Genomic DNA, 15,067 nt, shown 5'->3' on the forward strand with positions numbered 1-15,067 from the left:
ATTGCATCTAGAGCAAGATCTAGATTAAGATCAAATCCCTCTTATGAGCTGTGTGACCTTTGGCACATCACTTTAACTCTGTGTCTTTTCATATGTATAAATGAGGAGTTGGACACATGGTTCCCTCCAGGTCTAGATCTTGCCCCCTAAAAAAATCTACTTAACCTCAAAATATAGTTACATTAAAATAAATGTGAAAAATAAAAACTTTGTGACCATATATAAAAATAACAGAAACATGAATGCCTACACACAGAGATTATTAGATAGAGAGCAGACACACAGGGAGTTCCCTGCATCAATGAAGTCACTGGTCAGACCAAATAAAAAGGTAAACAGTATGAGGATGAAGGGATGAAGTATATTTGACTGAATGATAGCATGTGTGTTGTATTCTGAACTGAACATTCCATTCCCTCTCCCACCTCCTTCAGGTTAATTGTATATTTGCACAAGTCCTCCTCTTGGCTGCAATGTAATCCTTTGTCATTTTTGTCCTCTGGAATCTGTGAATTCCCCCAAGGGTTAGTCCAGGTGCCATCTTCTCTAATCACCTCAGATGCTCCCTACTCAAATTAACTTGTATTATACTTACTTGGATCTAGAAAGGATCTCCACAATAGGATGAGAGCTACTTGAGGGAAGAGACTTTCATTTTTTTGCCTTTGTATGACCATATGTTTTTCTATTTAGGTTGTTTTTTGAGTTGTGTTTGACTCTTTGTGATCCCATTTGAGGTTTTCTTGGAAGAGATTCTGGAATAGTTTATCATTTTTTCCCTCCAACTCATTTTTACAGTTGAAGAAATTGAGGCAAACATAATTAAATGACTTGTCCAGGGTCACACAGCTAGTAAATATATGAGACCAGATTTTAACTAAGGAAGATAATTCTGCCTGACTCCAGATTGAAAGTTCTATTCTCTGCCCCTTAATTTATTAGGCACCTAGCAATATTAGTTGAATAGAACTGGAAGACTGGTGGGGGTAGAAGCTTTGAAAGATAGAGGTTTTAAGGGAAAAGTTTAGAAAGATCAGGATACTTAGTATAAGATCAGAGATTTAGAGCTGGAAGGGACCTTATAGGCCATCAAGTCTCACCCCCTTATTTTACAGATGAGGAAACTGAGACCCTCAGAAGCAAAAGGATTTGCTTAAGATCTCACAGGTAGTGAGTGACAGGGCTAGGATTCAAACAAGGGCTTGAATTTGAATCAAGGTCCTTGAATATGACACTCCATATCTCCTGGCTCTGAGCATTTTCTCTGCTTGTTTCCTATATCTAACGATGAAGTGGTATAGAGGATAGAGTACTGACCCTGAAGTCAAGACCTCCCTTCCTGAGTTCAAATCTGGCTTCAGACACTCACTAGATGCATGACCCTAGGCAAGTCACTTCATCCAGTTTACAATATAGGAAAGTAGAATTTAAGAGGCAGAAGAAAGCTTAGAAATTATCTGGGCCAAAAGTGTCAAACAGGGAGCAAATGGGTTGCATGTAGCCCACAGTACTCCTGAGGGTGGCCCACTTGATTAAAATGTAATATTTTAAAAAATGCTATGTAATTAGGGAATGTTAATATGTGATTTTCTAAGTCAATGTGACCCTGAGGGATCCTTATGTAGGTGCCCCTTTTTCCTACTTGAGTCTGATACCACATGGGTACCCCTTCATTTTGCAGAGTGGCAACTTGAGGTCCTTGAAAGGCTATTGAGACCCTAGGCAAGTCACTTGACCTTGTTTACCTCAGTTTCCTCATCCACAAAATGATCTGGAAAACAAAAAGACAAACCACTGTAGTATCTTTATGAAGAAAACCCTTTAAGAAGAGATCAGACAAGGTCCCTTCCCTTAAGGAACTTATGGTTTAGTTAAGGATAGAGGATATAGACACAGAAACTCACATATTAAAATAAATGTGAAAAATAAGAAGTGGTCTGATTAATGGAAAATGTCCACTTTTGTGGGTGGTTGAGACCCTGGTCTGCACTGTCTCCTGATGCTGTCTGCTAGACTCATTTAAAACAATAGTTGATTGTTAGAAGTGAATTGGGTAATCTTCATGGGCGTTCTGTGTTGATGCCTCCCTTTAGAATGGAGGTGACCCTAAGGATGATGCCAGCAGACACAGGCTCTGGCAGGTCTCAGCTCTAGAAAGCCCTCTAATGAGGGCCCATCAATGACAGGTTATATATCTGTCATCTGAGGAACTGCCTAACTAGGTTTGGAGAAGATCATCACCCACAAGCTGGATACCAAGGGATGAATGTTTTTGACTACAGTAAGTTGGTCCCCTGTGGAGAGGTTGAGACCTGTACTGGGTGGGAGAGAGAAGAGAGAGAGAAAGAGAGAGAGAGAGTGAGTGAGAGAGAGAGAACCCACCCTGATGAAGTCATAGCTGTTTGAATTATTTAAGTACGCAACTATCAATAAAAACTAACATCTGCTTTCCTAATGAATAAATTCCAGTGACTACTTGTTGCCTCTTCGATTCAATAGAAATTCCTTTATTTGAATTTAAAGCCCTTTACAACCTGGTTTCTACCTAGCTTTCTAAGTCTCATTATATATCACTTCCATTCATGCACTTTGCTGTCCAGACAAACTGAACTTGTTGTTGAGCTGTTTTTCAGTTTGACAACTATTTTGGGGTTTCTTGGCAAAGATCCAGTATCTTTTTGTGGTTGATCATTAAATTTTCCAGTTCATTTTAGATGAGGAAACTGAGGCAAACAGAGTTAAGTGACTTGTCCATGATCACATTGCTAGTAAATGTTAGAGGCTATATTTGAAGTTGATGTGTGAGAAGATACGTCTTCCTGACTACAGTTCTGGCACACTATCCATGGTACCATTTAGCTGCTCCTCTTAAATGATACTCCATTTCCTTCCTCCCTCAACCCTACAATGATCTTCTTCATGTATAGCACTTAGAGTGTCTTCCTTTCATACTAAACTTCTACTTGAAGGCTTTCCTTATCTATCCAGTTGGTAGTGTCTTTATCCCTGAAATGACTCTGTGCATGGATGTGCGTGTGTGTGTGTGTGTGTAGTACACACTCACATATATTTGTTGTATCCTCCTAATATAATATAATATGGTATAATATGATATGATATGATATGATCTAATATAATATAACATAATATAATATATCATATAATACCATATCATATAATATCATATAATATAAACAGAGAGAGAGAGAGAGAGAGAGCACAGCTAGGTGGTGCATTGGACTGAGCACCAGTCCCAGGGTCAGGAGAACCTGAATTCAAATCTCATCTCAGACACTTGACACTAATTATCTGTGTGACCTTGGGCAAGGGCCCTGAATGCCTCACATCTAGGGCCATCTCCAGTCATCCTGATTCATATATGGCCACTGGACCCCGATGGCTCTGGAGGAGAAGGTGAGACTGGTGATTTAGCACAGTACCCCTTCACTCAAACCTAATTGATGAGCATGTCATGGCATCACCTCCCTGATGTCATGGTCTTCTTCGAGAATGAAGCACAAATATCATCATCATCATCATCATGTAGTAGATAATATATATAAATACATATTTATATATAGTGTTCTGTTAAAATACTGACTTTTTCATCTAATATTCATCTAATTTATCTTATATTTCATCCTTCATTGGAAAAGAAAATGAAAATTCTTGTAGCAAAAATGCAATGACAAGCAAAACAAATTTCAACATTGGACATATGCATAACAGTAAGTCTTATTGTGCAGCTGAATCCAGGTCATTATCTGTTTGTCAGGAAGAAGGTAGTATATTTCATAATTAGTCATAAGGAAATATCCTGAGAGAATATAAGATCCTCAAGAGGTAGTTTTTGTTTTTGTATTATTAACATTTAGCACAGTGACTGGTACCAAGTGGGTACTCAATAAATGTTGATTTATTATCTCATTGAGAACTCAGGCAGGAGAGAATATCATTTGACATTTACAGAATAAATTCAAGGGAATGAAGATGTTAAAGAAAGAGTGGGTATCAATCAATCAATAAGCATCTATTAAACACCTACTATGTACCAGTCACTGGGTACACTCTTCTAAGGCATCTAGGAAGATTTTGATCTGGACTGATCACTAGGAGTTGGCACCCATAGGGATCTATTGATCTGTTGGTCAGGAATGCAATAACATGAACCAGGAAAAGGAGATATGGCATAGGCATGGGAGGGATTTCAGAGGAAACATACTGCTTCTCTGGAAAGCAGGAGGAGAAGAGCATGACCTGGATCCAGAAGAGAAATATCTTGGAATAGAGGAATGGCTTTTTGGAGAGCCAGAGAAGTCAAGTTGAGGCTGGGAACAAGCTTGACTAAGGTGGCTAGATAGAACTATCTAGAACTACAGTAACCCAGAATCCCTTATTAGCCTTCTGTCTCTACTTTAGAGCAGAAAAGAGCTGAAAAAAGGAATGAGTTAAAAGAAGGCTGGAAAGGCAAATAGGAGCAGATTTTTGTGGACTTTAAAATCAAAGCTAAAAAGTTTGTATTTTCTCTCCTAGATTTAGGCAATATAGATCTACTGAAAAATCTTTTTGAGCCTCTATTTCCTCATGTACAAAATTAATATGACAACATTTATGTTTCTATCCTTTCATACAATGAGAAAAGCATTTTGAAAGCTGTCAAGAACATTATCTTTCATGCATACACATATAATTGTGTGTATATATTATATATAAATATATATATGTACATATATATATATATATATATATATATATATATATATGTAATATCTGTCTACCTTTGCCCATAATAAAGTGAGTTTTGTTGTGCTCAAGAAAATCAACCTAAGAATGTTATAGATGAACCTAAGGTTCACAGTCACAAAGGAGAAATCAAAACATGGTGGTAGAGAGCCTGCTGTGAGTTATACCCTCAACTTTCCTTTCCATCATTAAATCTTGTTTTTGTTTTGGTATTTCCTTGGTATAAGTAAGGAGCACCTGGTGAGGAACTTCCTACAACAAGAGGCATTTTCTCTGCGGTTTTAAACTTTAGAGAAATTCCTGGAGCACTGAAAGACAGAATCTGAGTTGAAAGGGACTAGTTATCTGACATAACCTGTATCTATGTAGATACAGTCTCTTCCCCATCCTTTCTGAGAAATGATTGTATAACCTGGGCTTAAAGACCTCTAATGAAAAGGAAGTCTTTTCCTTCTATACATACCTGTGTATTCTAGAGCCAACTCCTATCAACTCTAGAGCCTACTGTTAAATTTCCAGTGGGAGCAAATGCTACAAATCAGGGCTCAGTTTATTGTTTTGTTGATTGTCTAGTCTTAAAAAGAGGGCATATAGTCCCTCTCTCTGATTGGATGGCCTTTCCTAGAACTTCATTTCAGGAGGACAAACACAATGCAATCTTCACTTCTCTATTATGCCCACTCTAGCAATTTCTCCCCCATACCACATTCAGCTCCTTTTTATATATTATCTCCTTCCCTGCTAGCATGTAAGCTCCTTGAGGGCAGAGATTATCTTTCTTTTTGCTTATAATTTTATTTCAAGCATTTCATACTATGACACATAAGAGTTTAATAAATGTTGAATGACATTAATTTTCCTGAATGAGATTAGGACAGCTTGAAACCTGGCCAATTCCCTCTGCCTAACTGATCTCTGGGCATTCAACATTTGTGTGCTTCAGAAATTGTTAAAATAAAATATGTTGTCAGAGGAGTAGTTTGTGCTTTACCAACCTCCCTTCAACGTTCCATTTGGCTTAAAACATTTATCTTATGGCCTAGTATAAGCTTTCCAGTACCACATAGCAGGCAAATAGACAAATTACCTCACCTTCCAGCTATCTTAAGTATTTCTAATTTTTTTTAAGGCAGAGGACAATTATTATTATTTTTTTTTAAGATGAAACACACATTCACACACATGGAAAGGAGCATTTCCAGGACTTGGATTTCCTTACCAGCTCAGGAGCCAGGTCTTGCATTGCAAAGATGAAGACAAATAAAAATAGTTTTCTAGATTATCCTACTTGGGATTTCTTCCATTTTTGGTCTCCAAGAAATGTCAGCAGCTACAACTGGATCAGTTATTTACCACCCAAAGTATGATCTGGTTTTGTGGAAATGAGCTGTCCAGTGGAATAGATCTTCAAACCATTAGGAAACATTTTTAAATGTGGGATGAAGTTCATCAAGCCCAAGTTATACTTTCCATTCTTCTCTATTAGATAGAGGTCACTTCCTTGGAGATGCCATTTTGGGTGAATTGATTTGTGTAGTTCTGTAAGACTGATGCTAATTAAACAGACAAAATGGAAAACAGATTTCACAGAAAATTTTAAACAGATTTTAATGGTATTCAGACTGGCTTTTTGAACACTTTCAGTTGCTATCATTCTCTGTGAGTTGTTGGAAAGAGATGATTAATGTCATCAGCACAAAAGAAGTAACAGGAGAAAAGCTTAAGGTGATATACAATTGAGGCTTCCTTGTACATATGAATGCTATAGCAACCTGACCAGCTTTTTTTTTTAAATTAGGCTAAACTTTTGAACTTTTGAACAAATGAACTTTTCCTTCTATCTTTCCACTCCACTAATCTGGGCTTTCTAAGCATTTTTAATCACCCTGTCCTGGTAGTTTTACACTTAATAGTCTTGAAAGCACCTGTTAGTCTTTCAGAGAAACCTAATACTCCATCTCCAATTCAGAGAAATCATGCTATTTTTGTTAGAGGAGGTTTGTCTCTATCCCCAATTAAATCTTATTTTGAATGGGATATCTAAATATATATGAAAACTTATATCCCTTTTTCTCATTACTTATTTAATCCCTGATTATCACCAACTTCATTTAGATTAAATCAGTAGGGTTATTTTATAGTGACTAGGCAGACTGGTTAGAAAATGTAGAAAAGGAGAAAGAGATTAGAAAAGAATTCATGAACATCCTTCATGTCCCTCTATTGTATTTTATTTCTTTTGTGAATCTTCCCCAATGTTCACAGTCTACCCATTAATAACTCCCTAAAAAACAACCAGGAAAATATTTTCTATGATCTTCTCAGTTCTGTATGGGAACATACATTTGACTGTTTAGAACAGATTATGCAATATTCTTATTATCTCTCATTTAACATCTTTCAACATTAACATTTTTGGACTCTTTCAAATAAACTTTTCCTTCTATCTTTCCAATCTCCAGTTCCAGAAACTTCAATAACTTCCTATTACCTCAAATTTCTCACTTTGGCATTTATAATCCTTCAGGATTGGACCACAGTCTATCTTTTTGGGGCTACTGTATTTTTCTTCTCTTCATATACTCTACAATAGAAGTGCCAAAAGCACTGCCTATTGTCTATAAACAGTAGCAAAACTCCAAATGTGAACTGAAACCAGATCAAAATGTAATTGGGAAATGTTCAAGTATTAAATAAAAATACAAAGCAACATAGAAATATATATATATGTGTATATATATGTATATATGTATATATATGTATATATATATGTATATATATATATGTATGTATTAGTTTTTGCAAGGCAAATAGGGAAATAGGGTTAAATGGCTTGCCCAAGGCCACACAGCTAGGTAATTATTAAGTATCTGAGACCAGATTTGAACCCAGGTACTCCTGACTCCAGGGCCAGTGCTTTATCCATTGCGCCACTACCCCTTTAATTTGTTTTTCTAAGCTAATATGCAACCTGTGGGTATCCATTTCTAATAGAGTTTACCACTATTGCTCTAAGTTAAGAGGACTGATCCATTCATTGCTCTCAGTAGGTGACATAACCCCTACCTAAATGCTTTTGTAAAGACACTTCTGCTAAATCTTCAACTCAATCTTTTGGAATTCCTGTTGTTGTTCAGATGTTTTCAGCTGTATTCAACTTTTTATGATCTTCATTTGCTTGTTTGCTTTTTTTAGGTAAAAAGTGATTTACTTTTTCCAACTCATTTTACAGATGAAGAAATTGGAGTAAAGAGATTTATGAGACTTGCCCCTGATCAAAGAGATAGTGTCTATGGCCAGATTTGAACTTAAGAAGAGGAGACTTCCTGATTCTAGGCTGGCATCCTTTCCATCCACCTGTCCTCTTGGATCCCTTGCTTCTCTCAATGGTTAAGTCAAGAAACCTTTCCTAAGACCTTGAGTGTTAGTTTTCTTCCCCAAGATTATATTGTATTTACTTTGTACTTATTTTGTATTTATTTATCCATGTTATCTACTTACTTCTATGTCATCCAGGTATCTCTACCAATTTATCCATCATCTATTATCTGTCTCTGTCTCTCTCCTCTCTATTATATCCCTTCCCAAGTAGAATGTAAGCTCCTTGAGGTTAGAGAATTTTATTTTTATCCCCATATCAAAAGAGCTTAGCACAGTTCCATGTCCATAGTAAACATTTATTAAATGCTTGTTAAATTAGTTAATACCAGTAGGATTTCCACAGCTGTTGAAGACTTTTAAAACAATACTTTATTACTTCCCCCATCCCAAAGAAGGCCTGAACCACAATTATAGGAAGTTTTAAAAAAGACAGAATCTCAGGTTAGTTTGGTGTTTGCCATCATTTTGACCTATGATGTCTATTTTTACTGTAGAGTTTGGAACAGGAAAAAATTGAGCAGAAAGCAATAAAGAATATTTGAGACAAGAAGAAATACAGGTTGAACCGTATTTCGAGTTTATACAAGGAAAAAATCCTCAACTTTAAGTGATTTAAAAAAAATGATGGGTGTAGAACAACTCTTCCCCCAACTTACCGCCTTTTTAAAAGGTGTCTGACTTAAACTTTAGCAAGGTTCTTATACCAGAACTGTCATACCATTCCATGTGGATAGAAAATTTATTTCTTCCACTATTGTTTAAAAATTGGCAGAGAAAGCTTTCTTTCCTCTTTAAGTAATCATTCAACAAAACAGTATTTATTTAGCACTTCTAAGTGCATAGCCCTATACTATGTGCAGAAAAAGATACTAAAAAATGGGATGATGGAAGTGATATTTTAGGGACCACCAAATTTAGATTAATTTGCTAGCACTGATGTGTGTTTGTGTGTATGTGTATGTGTGTGCATGTGTATGTATGTGTACTTGTATTTGGGTATGATGTTTGGATTGAGGAGATACCAAATGGGAAGCTGAAGGAGTAATTCAAGGATGGAATGTCTAGGACCAGATCAAGGTGTTGGCAATAGGAAAGTAAATATGGGAAAGAGTATTAAACAAATTAAATCTAAACTATCGGGCGGCTAGATGGCGCAGTGGATAGAGCACCAGTCCTGGAGTCAGGAGTACCTGGGTTCAAATCCGGTCTCAGACACTTAATAATTACCTAGCTGTGTGGCCTTGGGCAAGCCACTTAACCCCATTGCCTTGCAAAAAAATCTAAACTATCTAACCTTTGGACTGTTCTACCTTTTCAAGCAACTTTTCTCCATTTCATAAAGCTGAGGGACCTGGATCTTCAAGTTGGTGCATAACCCTTTCAGACAACTTCTTTCAGTTTGGAATCCTAAGTCTGAATCCCAGTGGTAGTTTGGATAAGTCACCATCTTCTTAGGTCTCAATTTTTTTTTTCAGCTGTAAAATGAATGAGCTGGGCTTACAGACCTCTTCTAGCTCTTAGACCTATGATTCTGTAATCCCAGTTTTGAGTATCTTTTAGGAGCCAGAACTCAATTGAAGAAAAAAAAATGGAAAATGATAATTGAATCCAAACTCTGACTTTTTTTTTCTTTCCTCTTTCCCAGATTATTGCTTGTTCACAAATCAGGGAAAGTTGCAAAAATGAAACAATCCTGAACTAGTGGGATAGGACAAAGGTGTTGTGGTAAAGAAATGAAAGAGAATGGTCAGATTCTTTCCATGCTTGGAATTCACTGATGGTATTCCTCCCAACAGACTTGCACAGTACAGGAAATGAATTGTGAAACAGATGAGCCACACAGCTGTTGCCTTCTCTGATCATGGCATTAATTTTTTTCCTTGTTCTATTTGAAATTACTCTTATGGTCTCTAAAAAAAAATCATGATGTCCTTACTGGAAGGCAAAACTGCCATCTCCCAACAAGAGACTGTATACTTCTTAATTACTTTTCCAGTAAAGGTGTTGAGACCTTGTCTTATGGTTGTATGTTTCTGTAGACCCATTCAAATACTTGAAATTAGGAATTTCATATGCATCTTCCAAAAAGAGATTCTTTTTTTTTTCTCTTCCACAAAAGGCAATAACTAACATTTGGGTGGTGCTTTAAAATCTGCAAAACATTTTACATCATTATTTTATTTGGTTCTTACAAAGGTCTCTAATCAATGGACATAAGACTTTGTTTCCAGTTATTTGCTAATGTAAAAAATGTGTAGCTAGGAATATTTGAGCATATATGGGATTTTCTTATCATTGACCTTTTTGGATGATATGCTCCACAGCAGAATTTCTGGATCAAGGGGTATGAGTGCTTCTTATATAATTCTCTACAAATGAAACTACTCTGCTGGCCTAGTACAAATTACTTGATTTTTCTAGGACTCAATTTCCACATCTGTAAAATGGTTCTGGGGTTTGCCAAAGGTTTCTTTCAGCTCTAAATTCATGATCCTCTGGGTATTAGTGACTTCTTTTTATAGAGGAGGAAAACTGGGGTTTAGAGAGATTAATTTACTTGCTATAGTACCACTGCTAAATGCCAAAAGTGGCATTCAAATCAAGGTCATCTCTAGCACCCATTCCATTATATCACCCTGCTTCTCCTTATTGACCTCTATGGGATTCAAATGATTTGGTCATCATTAGATCAAGTTCCAATTAATTGGATTAGACAGGGCACAGTGGCTGGATATAAAGAAAGACCAGGGAAGTAGACTAAATTTCAGACAGCAGTGAATCCCTGGGCAAGTAATTTAATTTCACTCTGCTTCAGTTTCCTTCTCTGTAAAATGAGTACAAGAACGGTACCTGCCTCTGAAGACTGCTGTGAGGATCAAATAAGATAATATTTCTAAAGTGTTTTGCAGATCCTGTGATATTATATATGCCATATAAATATCAACTAATTATTATTATTATTAATTATATTCAGGGAGCTACGATGGTGGTATCTCTTTGTAAAGACTCTTATCCTTGAAGGAAATTTCCTTATTTTTCCATTTAGCATCTTTGATGTGTGTGTTCCATTTGCTAACATAAATCAACAACTTAATGTACCTTAATCTTAGAAATCTATTTTCTTTAATCTCTCCTTCTACAAATGTCTTCTCCATTTGGTAGGAAAAAATACTTGAGTAGATTTTATTTCAACATTGTTTTCTTTTAGATAAGAATGACTGGATACAAATATTAATTTTCTACTGTTGTTTTAAGAACCAAGAGGTTCTAACTTCGAATTAGAGGATTTTGAGGACCATTGGTATGCATACTGTTATTCCAGCCCAATTCATTGTATAGGTCAGATTAGGTCTTGGCTCTTACAATGGAATAATGAAACAAAAATATGCATTTCCATTCCCATGCACAGAAAATTTATGCAATGAAGGGCAGCCAATTTGCCTATCTCAATTATGCTCTCTCAGGCACTAGAATTGGTGGGTAAGCTTGCCTCCATGAATCTCACAGCTGATCTAAAAGAATAAAACTGCAGAAACAAAAAAGAAGGGGAAAATGACTCTTAAACCTCCCAGTATACTTTTACACATTGGCAGATCAAGTGCTTGTTTCCTGTCTGTAAATATTTCTTATTAAAAAGCAATTTGTTCCAGTTCTCTACATGGATTCCCATTCTCTCTTCCGGGTACATACTCATATGACTCAGGACATTTTAAATCCATTATTGTTAACACAGAAATATGTGTTAAGTTTTGAGGAACTTTCTGAAATAATGTTTGATGCATAGATTTTTAGAATCAGAAGAAATCTTAGGGTTGATGGCAAAGTGAGATAGAAGATCCCTGGATTGGGATTCAGGTGGCCAGAATTTACATCTGGGCTCTGAAGTCACACTAGCTTTTAGAATATCATCACAACATCTCATCCCTTTGGACCTCAGATTCTTTACTTTTAAAAAGAGGAAAATAACATATGCATTACCTAATGCATTAGGCTGTTGGGAAGAAATTGCTTTGTCATTAAACATGAACTAGTGTTTCCATTACTAGGTGTATATACATCCCCAAGAAGGACCAATACAGAGAGGTTCCATAGATACAAAAATATACCAACATCTTTCATAGAGGTGAAGAATAACAAAGAGCTAGGTATTTATTTAGCAGCACTCACAATTATCCTAAAAGACTAATACAACATGTGATAGAGAGGATTGTAAAAGTGTGAATTTAATGTTAGAATTAGAATAAGTCACAGATTTAGACTTTTAGGACTTGGAAGTCCCAAATAAACAGGAGTTACTGTTACATCAGTCTGAGGGAAAAGAAACCTGAATATTCATGCAAAGCCACATGTACTAGCATTTCTATGTTTTCTTTTTCCTTTTTTTTAACACCATCATTGCTCTGTGGCCAATACACTTGATGTGAGAATTTAACTTCTGCTGTCAAACTGCTGATTATCTCTGTGGAAGCAGGATATAAACTGGTTGTCTTTACCTACTGAAGGTCAGAATGTAGTTTTTATTGATTAAAAAACCCCTAATTCTGACACTCATATCCTTTTTTAAAAAAAATTTAATTCCAGAGTTGCATCTACTTTTAAAACAAAAGGAAGTCATTAAGGATAATAAATCATTGACTTCAATTGATTTTCACTTTATCACTTGTTACAATCCTTGGTTGGGATTAAGAAAAATATCTAAAAAGTGAAATCACAGATTCATTTGGGTATTGAGAGGGAACTATAGATAATTTTATCTTTGAAAACAAAAATCACTGGAATGACTACCTTAAGTGGAGAAATTACTAGTCATAGGGTAAAGTGACTAGACTATCTGTTGGATTGATTGGGTGGAAAGTAGAAATAAAGAAGATAGGAGAGAATTATAGATTTGGGAAATAGTTGATGAGACGTTGAGTTTATGATGTTAGAAGCATATCCAGGCAGAAAGATCAAATTGGCAGCTGGGAATATGGAAATATGGTTATGGGAAGGGATTGGAATAGAGTTATACCTTTGGAAACCATTTACATAGAGGAATCTGGAGAATGAATCAGCCCATCAAGGGAAATTCATACAAAGAAGAGAAGAGTGTCAACAAAATCAGTGGGTATAGGGCTAGAAGGGAGGGCAGGAGGTCATTGAGTTGGACTCTCCTGCTCCACCTCCATTTTAGAGATGAGGAAAATGGGCAGAAAGAAATTAAATTATTTACTAAGGATTAGAAAACTAAATGTCTAAATCAGGATTTGAACTCAGATATTTCTGACTCTAAATCCAGTGTCCTACCTACTATGCCTCGCTGCCTATTTATATTGAACTCTTCCTATCTTTGTATAAGTCTTATCTTGACATTTCCTTTAAAATTCCTATATTCTTAACACTTAATTGTGACTGAGCAAGTCACTTAATCCTGTTTGCCTTAGTTTCTTCAACTGTAAAATGAACTGGAAAAAAGAAATGCCAAACTATTACCTTTGTCAAAAAAAACCCCCACCAAATGGGGTCATGAAGAATCAGAGAACACTGAAAAACAACTGAACACAACAAAGACTTAAGTGATAGAGAAAATATAAATAATGCAAATAAAACTTAATATATCTTAACCAACTAACTAAATACCTGACAGCAATTGGAAAGAGAGAAAGAAGAAAACATAGGAGTTTTAAGGCAAAAATCACTCTCAAATCTTCCAGAATTTGACAGAAGGTCTTTTGTCAATTTCTTAGCCTTATGATTGCTCTCTATAATCAAGCAGAAGAGGGATTTATCACTGAAAATCCATTAGGCTTGAGGTGTGCCCTGGATTCATTTTGCATAGTTCCTAAGCCCAAGATGAAACACATCCTGCTTCCACTGGCAAAATTCTCCCTGTTCATCTCTCACCTAGGTTGTAAAAACACCCTGCATGACTACACTGGCATGTCAAAGCAGAAAACATGACAAGAAAGCATTCATTTTTACCTCTTCAATCATCTGTTACATGTATCACACATTTATCTTGTAGCACTAACAGTGGACATTTATGGTTCACAAAGCAGTATGATCTCATTTGGTTCTCACAATAATCAGATGAGTTGAGTAATGCAGACATTATAATTTCTTTTTATAAATGGAGAACTGAGGCAGAATGCAGTAGAAAGTTCCCTGAACTGGGTATCAGAGGACATGTGAGTTTGAGTTCCAGTTCCACCACGAACCAGTTATGAAATAACAAGCAAATCATAACCTATTTGAACCTCAGGATTCTCTGATTGATGGAGTTGAACTATAAATTTTCTATGAGATTTTTAAAATTAATTTATGAGCTATATAGTTGAATTCTTCAAGACTATACAGCTAGGAAATGGCAAGGCTGATACTAAAACCCAGATTTTCCAAGGACAAACTCTTGGGTTGTCTCTTTACTACCCAGTCTTAACAATGACCTACTATTATAGTTTTCCACACTGATGTTATGTGGGAAAAGATTTGAGAAAGAGAAGTCAAAAGAAAAAGGGTTCAGGGTTATGAAAACCCAGAAGTGGAAGTAGGAGTGTTCCGGAGCCCATTCCAATCTGTAAGTTGATTGTTAAATTTTCAATGTCAGCATTTATACCTCAAAAATGAGTGAACACAGGGAGCAACTAAATGACATATTTTATAGAGCACCAACCCTGGAGTCAGGAGGATCTGAGTTCAAATTTGACTTCAGACACTTATTGTGTGATTCTGGGCAAGTCACTTAGTTCCTGTTACTTCCCAACAGGGAAAATGAGCAAACACTACAGATCAGAGAATGAATATTATTTTGTTAATTATCTAGACTTAAGAAAGTGATGGAGAAAATGTTAATAATGCAACTTAAACTTAATAGTATGGTAGTCTTATTTTTCAGAGTCAGTTGCTAAGCATTTACCAGCACAGCCCTGGATGGAAGGACCTTGGATGTAGTCAATTAGTTAAC

At 36.0% G+C, this 15,067-nt stretch overlaps 1 protein-coding gene and 1 long non-coding RNA gene across 7 annotated transcripts in view; one reads left to right on the forward strand and one right to left on the reverse strand.

The window, feature by feature from the left end:
• PALLD (palladin, cytoskeletal associated protein) overlaps positions 1-15,067 on the reverse strand; it is a 498,686-nt gene that overhangs the window by 204,856 nt on the left and 278,763 nt on the right. The gene's annotated exons all lie outside the window — the stretch shown is intronic.
• Positions 1-15,067, forward strand: part of LOC141517705 (uncharacterized) — a 90,848-nt gene that overhangs the window by 48,369 nt on the left and 27,412 nt on the right. The window contains exon 3 of one of the 4 annotated variants that reach the window (XR_012476954.1): positions 7,976-9,313. The exons of the other annotated variants lie outside the window; for them this stretch is intronic. This is a non-coding gene — a long non-coding RNA (uncharacterized LOC141517705). Of the gene's footprint in view, positions 1-7,975; positions 9,314-15,067 lie in introns of those variants that run through there. 4 annotated transcript variants of the gene reach the window in all.

This window comes from Macrotis lagotis, chromosome 3, assembly GCF_037893015.1.
Source record: "Macrotis lagotis isolate mMagLag1 chromosome 3, bilby.v1.9.chrom.fasta, whole genome shotgun sequence".
NCBI lineage: Eukaryota > Metazoa > Chordata > Mammalia > Peramelemorphia > Peramelidae > Macrotis > Macrotis lagotis.